The sequence below is a fragment of the Schistocerca piceifrons genome, chromosome 9 (assembly GCF_021461385.2).
Source record: "Schistocerca piceifrons isolate TAMUIC-IGC-003096 chromosome 9, iqSchPice1.1, whole genome shotgun sequence".
NCBI classification, from domain to species: domain Eukaryota; kingdom Metazoa; phylum Arthropoda; class Insecta; order Orthoptera; family Acrididae; genus Schistocerca; species Schistocerca piceifrons.
In genome coordinates this window covers 74951234-74958392 of record NC_060146.1, presented here as the reverse complement: position 1 = coordinate 74958392, position 7159 = coordinate 74951234, and the positions used below count along the sequence as shown (strand labels likewise).

Here is a 7159-nt window from a genome sequence, read left to right as displayed (position 1 = left end):
GATATGAAACTTCCTGGCAGATTAAAACTGTGTGCCCGACCGAGACTCGAACTCGGGACCTTTGCCTTTCGCGGGCAGGTGCTCTACCATCTGAGCTACCGAAGCACGACTCACGCCCGGTACTCACAGCTTTACTTCTGCCAGTATCTCGTCTCCTACCTTCCAAACTTTACAGAAGAGCTTCTGCGAACCTTGCAGAACTAGCACTCCTGAAAGAAAGGATATTGCGGAGACATGGCTTAGCCACAGCCTGGGGGATGTTTCCAGAATGAGATTTTCACTCTGCAGCGGAGTGTGCGCTGATATGAAACTTCCTGGCAGATTAAAACTGTGTGCCCGACCGCAGAAGAGCTTCTGTAAAGTTTGGAAGGTAGGAGACGAGGTACTGGCAGAAGTAAAGCTGTGAGTACCGGGCGTGAGTCGTGCTTCGGTAGCTCAGTTGGTAGAGCACTTGCCCGCGAAAGGCAAAGGTCCCGAGTTCGAGTCTCGGTCGGGCACACAGTTTTAATCTGCCAGGAAGTTTCAAAAATTTTCCTTTTTAAAAAAACACAGAAGCTAGCAGTACGGCAATAACAGCCTTTTAAAACACGCCGCTAACGGCAATCAAGTAATTTATAGCAATACAACAGTTTTAAAAAAATTTAAAGAACATTAGTAAACAGGCTACTAAAGTAAATACACAACTTTGTTAATAAGGTACGGTGAGGTAGTGAAGCTACCAACACCGCCATTAAAAAAAACAAAGGTCTCAGCAAACACACGATTACTGGCAATAAAGGAATGGAGGAATTTAAAAAAAGTTTTTAAACAAAAGTGTCCTGGAATATCATTAGAACACAACAAATATGACGGACCCGTGTAAGGCGGCCACAAATCACCCACTCAGGGATGCTGAGGCTAGGCAGAATACTGACCAATTTAAATACGCCCGTAAACACAATTGCCACTCTCAGGCTGGTCACTGCACCGACTTTTAGCCAGCGAAAACTTGTAATAAGATGGCTTAACTTGCTGACAAAATTAGAGCTAACCTCGTGCAAGGAAACATTACACCACACAGTCCTGAATGAACGACCACATGGTCAACCAACAACAAGCATGAATTTACTCATAACACACGACAGAATAGCGACACAACTAAACTGCCAAAACTACACCTCCCATCGGACAGTAACGAGAGGAGGAGGAAAGATCACTGTCTTCAATTACACCGGTGCCGGGGACAGGAAATCCGATCGCCGGAGGCCACAAGGCAGAAGAGACACTGGTTACGCAAACTTATTACTTAATGATTAAACCTTCCACTAACTTAACTTGCAGTTGTGCTCGAACAGGCAGTACACGAGCTCCGATGGCCAGGACCCACACATCCGACCGCGCACGCGTCGCCAGCGTACCCAACACGCCACGGTCACGCGACAACACGCTCTGTCACCGGAGTTCACGTCTTCTCTGCAACGCTGACGGGTAGTGACCGGTCGTTCATGTTAGGTGTGTCCTTTTTAAACTCCAGTGTTGAAACGGAGGACTTAAAGAAGCTTGTTAACGTCCCACCAAGGCGACATGAACAGCAACTACTGGTGGGGCGATTCTGTATACAACCAACACGCGGGGAGCTCTTCCGTCAACTCGACCCGCTCGTTACACACAACCGACATACATCACGTGGCGACTCGGTACAACCGACCACGCCTGCTTCGCGCTGGAGAGCCACACTGCCCTCCCGTGTCCACCACACTCTCTCTGCGCGCAACGCCCCTACTTCCGCGCCACCACACGAGGTTACAACCGGTCAAAGATCTCACTTCCTCAATAGCAGTTACCTGGAAGCAAAAACACAGATATCGATAGCAGAGGGAAAAGACAACCAAGCAGCCACTTGATGACAGACAACATATCAAACAAACATGCCAGGGGAAGAAAAGGAAAACCAATGCAATCTAAACACAAGGTGTAGCACGAGTCGATACACGGCTGAGTAGCATTTGGAACTAACGAGTGATCCCTTCGGCTGATTGGATGCGCCTTTTTGAAACCACCCTCCACAATGCTCGACTGTCCTTATCCGTCACTACGTTAGATGCATTAGGTCAGTACATTAGGTCTTCCTGGTGTTGGTTTAGCTATGGACGTCCCTTTGGGTGTCTTTACAACCACATCACGAACAGCCGATCTGGGCAGCTTTAAAATAGTTGAAATGTCCCTCTATATTTGTTACTCAGACACATCGAATGACTAGTCTACGTTCGATATCACTGAGCTATCCTGATCGTCCTGTTCTGCTGTTATTGCTACTCTACTGGCATCAGAATACCCTCCTCTCCTCCCCTCCCTCCTCACCCCCTCCACTCCGGTTGTACTGGCAGATCCTGTTTACACATCCATAGAGTAGTGCAGGTACAGCAATAACCTTAAAGAACGACAGTAGCGTATCTCTCTCAACTTTCTTTCCCGATATTTTGTTATTTGTCACATACAGGAGATAGGCAAGATAATGTGAACACCTATACTTACACTACTGCCCATTAAAATTGCTACACCACGAAGATGACGTGCTACAAAAGCGAAATTTAACCGACAGGAAGAAGATGCTGTGATATGCAAATGATTAGCTTTTCAGAGCATTCACACAAGGCTGGCGCCGGTGGCGACACCTACGACGTGCTGAGGAAGGTTCAAAACGATTCAAATGGCTCTGAGCAGTATGGGACTCAACTGCTGTGGTCATAAGTCCCCTAGAACTTAGAACTACTTAAACCTAACTAACCTAAGGACAGCACACAACACCCAGCCATCACGAGGCAGAGAAAATCCCTGACCCCGCCGGGAATCGAACCCGGGAACCCGGGCGTGGGAAGCGAGAACGCTACCGCACGACCACGAGATGCGGGCGCTGAGGAAGGTTTCCAATAGATTTCTCATACACAAACAGCAGTTGACCGGCGTTGCCTGGTGAAACGTTGTTGTGATGCCTCGTGTAAGGAGGAGAAATGCGTACCATCACGTTTCCGACTTTGATAGATTGTAGCCTATCGCGATTGTGGTTTATCGTATCGCGACATTGCTGCTCGCGTTGGTCGAGATCCAATGGCTGTTAGCAGAATATGGAATCGGTGGGTTCAGGAGGGTAATACGGAACGCCGTGTTGGATCCCAACGGCCTCGTATCACTAGCAGTCGAGATGATAGGCATCTTATCCGCGTGGCTGTAACGGATCGTGCAACCACGTCTCTATCCCTGAGTCAACAGATGGGGACGTTTGCAAGACAACAGCCATCTTCACGAACAGTTCGACGACCTTTGCAGCAGCATGGACTATCAGCTCGGAGACCGTAGCTGCGGTAACCCTTGACGCTACATCAAAGACAGGAACGCTGGCGATGGTGTACTCATCCACGAACCTGGGTGCACGACTGGCAAAGCGTCATTTTTTCGGATGAAACCAGGTTCTGTTTACAGCATCATGATGGTCGCATCCGTGTTTGGCGACATCGCGGTGAACGCACATTGGAAGCGGGTATTCGTCATCGCAATATTGGCGTATCACCCGTCGTTATGGTATGGGGTGCCATTGGTTATACGTCTCGGTCACCTCTTGTTCCCATTGACGGCACTTTGAACAGTTGACGTTACATTGCAGATGTGTTACGACCCGTGGCTCTACCCACCATTCGATCCCTGCGAAACCCAACATTTCAGCAGGATAATGCACGACCGCATCTTGAAGGTCCTGTACGGGCCTTTCTGGATACAGAGAATGTTCGACTGCTGCCCTGCCCAGCACATTCTGCAGATCTCTCACCAATTGAAAACCTCTGATCAATGGTGGCCGAGCAACTGGCTCGTCACAATACGCCAGTCACTACTGTTGATGAACTGTGGTATCGTGTTGAAGCTGCATGGGCAGCTGTACCTGTACACGTAATCCAACCTCTGTTTGACTCAGTGCCCAGGCGTATCAAGGCCGTTATTACGGGTACTCATTTACTGATTTCTCAGGATATATGCACCCAAATTGCGTGAAATTTTATCACATGTCAGTTCTAGTATAATATTTTTGTCTAATGAATACTCGTGTCATCTGCATATCTTCTTGGTGTAACAATTTTAATGGCCAGTCTATTAATAGGGGGTTGGACTCCTATTTGCCCGTAATACAGCTGCGATTCTTCTTATAATACTGACATACAATGACTGTATAGTATCCAGTGGAATGTTATGGCACTCATCGATCAGGACCTATTCTATCTCCTGTAGTCACGAGGGAAGCGGAAATCTACTCCGGAGTCTGCGCTCCAACGCCGCTCACAAGACTGTGATATTATTCATGTCCGGCTAGGGAAGACGCCGCTGTTGGGACGCATGCTCCTTATACCATGACTTTACTGTAGTGGCTGTGTGAATGGGTGCATTATCGTCCTGAAATATGGCATCCTTTTTGTGGGACAACATTTGAATCATGGGTGCACCCGATCAGCTAAAATGTTTACATAATCGTTCGCAGTAACACGGCCTTTGAGAGTAATGACTGGACCAGCAGAATACCATAATAAGGCTGCCACACCGTCACACTTACACTTGCATTCTTAACCGTTGGAATCAAGCAATCGGGATTGTAGGCTTCTTTTGGCGTCCTCCAGACGTAAACCGGCCCGATGTTGGAAATAACGATAATGTTGACTCGTCGGACCATATGGCGTGTTTCCACTGACTAGCCGTCAGGGATTTATGTTCCTGACACTATGATCGACGCTTCTTTGCGTTGGTTGTCGTCACTAACGGTTTCGGTATAGCAGCTCGTCCATGAATATTCGACTTATCGAGTTCACGGTGGACAGTGCTGATTGATATCGGGTCTCGAAGATGGCTATTGAGCTCTGAAATCACTTTAGCGGCCGTATTTTTGTGTTGTTTTCACACAATTCGTGTTAGTGCACGATGATCTCTGAGCTTCGATTTGCACCCACTACTACATTTAAACGATGATGTCTTTCCACGTTTTGTGTAGGCTGTCATGACTGTTGAAACAGTTGCTCTTGAAACATTCAGTAAGTTGGCTGTCTTGGTTACTGATGCTCCAGCTAAACTGGCACCCACAATCTGCCCTCATTGGAACTCTGTTAGATCTTTCATTGCACGCCGATATCGGCCTTTGAATGCAAATACGAAGTGTGCACTGCTCTTAAACAACCTGGACTGATGCCTAGTCCGTACTGAACACGCACACTCTAGCGCGTCACATGCCTTACCTGCGTTGTTGACCGTCAAACACAACCACTGTTCACATTATTTTGCCTATCCCCTGTATGTCATACTGCTACGTAGATGCTTAACTCTGTTAATTTCCTCTGTGATATGCTGACCATTTTCGGTCTTATCGGCTGGTCTCCTAAACTACCACAGATTTTGTCTTCTTAATGGAGATGTTCAGATTGTTTTCTTCGGCTATCTTGTTTAAATTAAAAACAGTTTCTTGCTGTTCATTTTCATTCTGGCTAAAGATTATTTGGTCGTCAGCGGAAAGCAGTGTACTATTATCCACAGTGTCAGTTTGAAAAGCTTTGTTGTCCGTACGTAAGTTTTGATCACATTGGCGTTAGCGGCGTAAGTGCAGATATCGTGCTATGTACCAACTTCTGTGCGTTACTGTTTTTTTTTTCTGTGCTTGACAGTCTTCCCACAAACACGTCCGATAATTTACTACTTAATGTTCTCAGAACAGTAAATGCACCACTAGGTGGACTACGCCTGTCAGTATAAACTAATCGTTTTATAGCCGTGTGTCCACACCTGACCAGCTGTCCGCAGCTGGTGGTTGTGCGGTAGCGTTCTCGCTTCCCGCGCCCGGGTTCGATTCCCGGCGGGGTCAGGGATTTTCCCTGCTTCGTGATGACTGGGTGTTGTGTGATGTCCTTAGGTTAGTTAGGTTTAAGTAGTTCTAAGTTCTAGGGGACAGATATCTCATATCCAGCTAAGGATGCTCACTGTTGACTTGAACTACCAAACTGCGCGGATATGCATTGCTGTTACTCCAGACTGACTCGGATATTTTCTGTGAAAATAAGGTCGGGTGATTTATCGGGCCAGTTGAGGTGAAATAGCCTCGCAGGATAGCCGTGCGGTCTGAAGCCCCCGTCGGAGGTTCGAGTCCTCCCTCGGGCATGGGTGTGTGTGTTGTCCTTAGCGTAAGTTAGTTTAAGTTAGATTAAGAAGTGCATAAGCCTAGGGACCGATGACCTCAGCAGTTTGGTCCCTTAGTCCTTACCACAAATTTCCAAAAGATTTCAGATGAAATAGGGTGCCTGAGTATCAGTTAAGCCAAGAGCGAATGCACAGAACGCAATGAGCTCGGCTGTTGTCTTCTTGGAATACAGGGTTACCATCAGCACAGTCATCACGAAGATGTGGGAGAAACGGCTACACTTGTTCGGCTACATCCAGCTTTACGTTTTCAGTTACCTCTTTGGATGGGTGCAAATAATAGTGCGAGAAACGCCCTGAAACGCCGCAGAATCACCTTCAGCATGATATGTACTCTGCAAACACTATAGGTTAAAGTCCTCGATGACTGTCGTGGTTTGAAAAGAGGCAAAATCGCGAGTTTTCGGGCCAAACTTCACGCTACTGTCCAGTTTCTGTACCGTTGTGGGAAATGGCGTTTTGCGAGACACAAATCCTGGTTGCATGCCCTTCTCTTCACCATGTTCCTTCGACAACTGGTTGAGAACATCAGTTTCTCCTGCTTTAGTGGAAACGGACTTCGGTTTCTTCTGTGTCTGGAAACGGCCCTATTGTTTTCGATGTTGCGACGCCTGTATGATTATCCTCCCTGCAACGATAATTGCGGTACATTATTTAGCACTTTCAATTGTCTCTGAACGAGGAAATGTGTGAGGTCATTCACATGAGTAGGAAAAGAAATCCGTTAAATTTCCGTTACACGATAAACCACACAAATTTAAACGCTGTCAGTTCCACTAAATACCTGGGAACTAAAATGGAACGATCTCATAGATAATATCGACAAAATATTTAGAAGGCGCCGTATGCTCGCAACTTCGTTAACAGTCCGCACTGGGGCACCTTGGCAAACGGTTTCCGAAAATCTAGGAATATTGAGATCACTGATGGGTTCCGCGAAACGCGTCTGTCTTCTTTC

At 47.0% G+C, this 7159-nt stretch overlaps 1 non-coding gene across 1 annotated transcript; it reads left to right on the top strand.

Annotated features, from left to right (window-relative positions):
- The first annotated feature begins 423 nt into the window (after window positions 1-423).
- Window positions 424-498, top strand: Trnas-cga. Its single transcript has one exon. It is a non-coding gene; the product is annotated as a tRNA-Ser (tRNA).
- The last annotated feature ends 6661 nt before the right edge of the window (window positions 499-7159 follow it).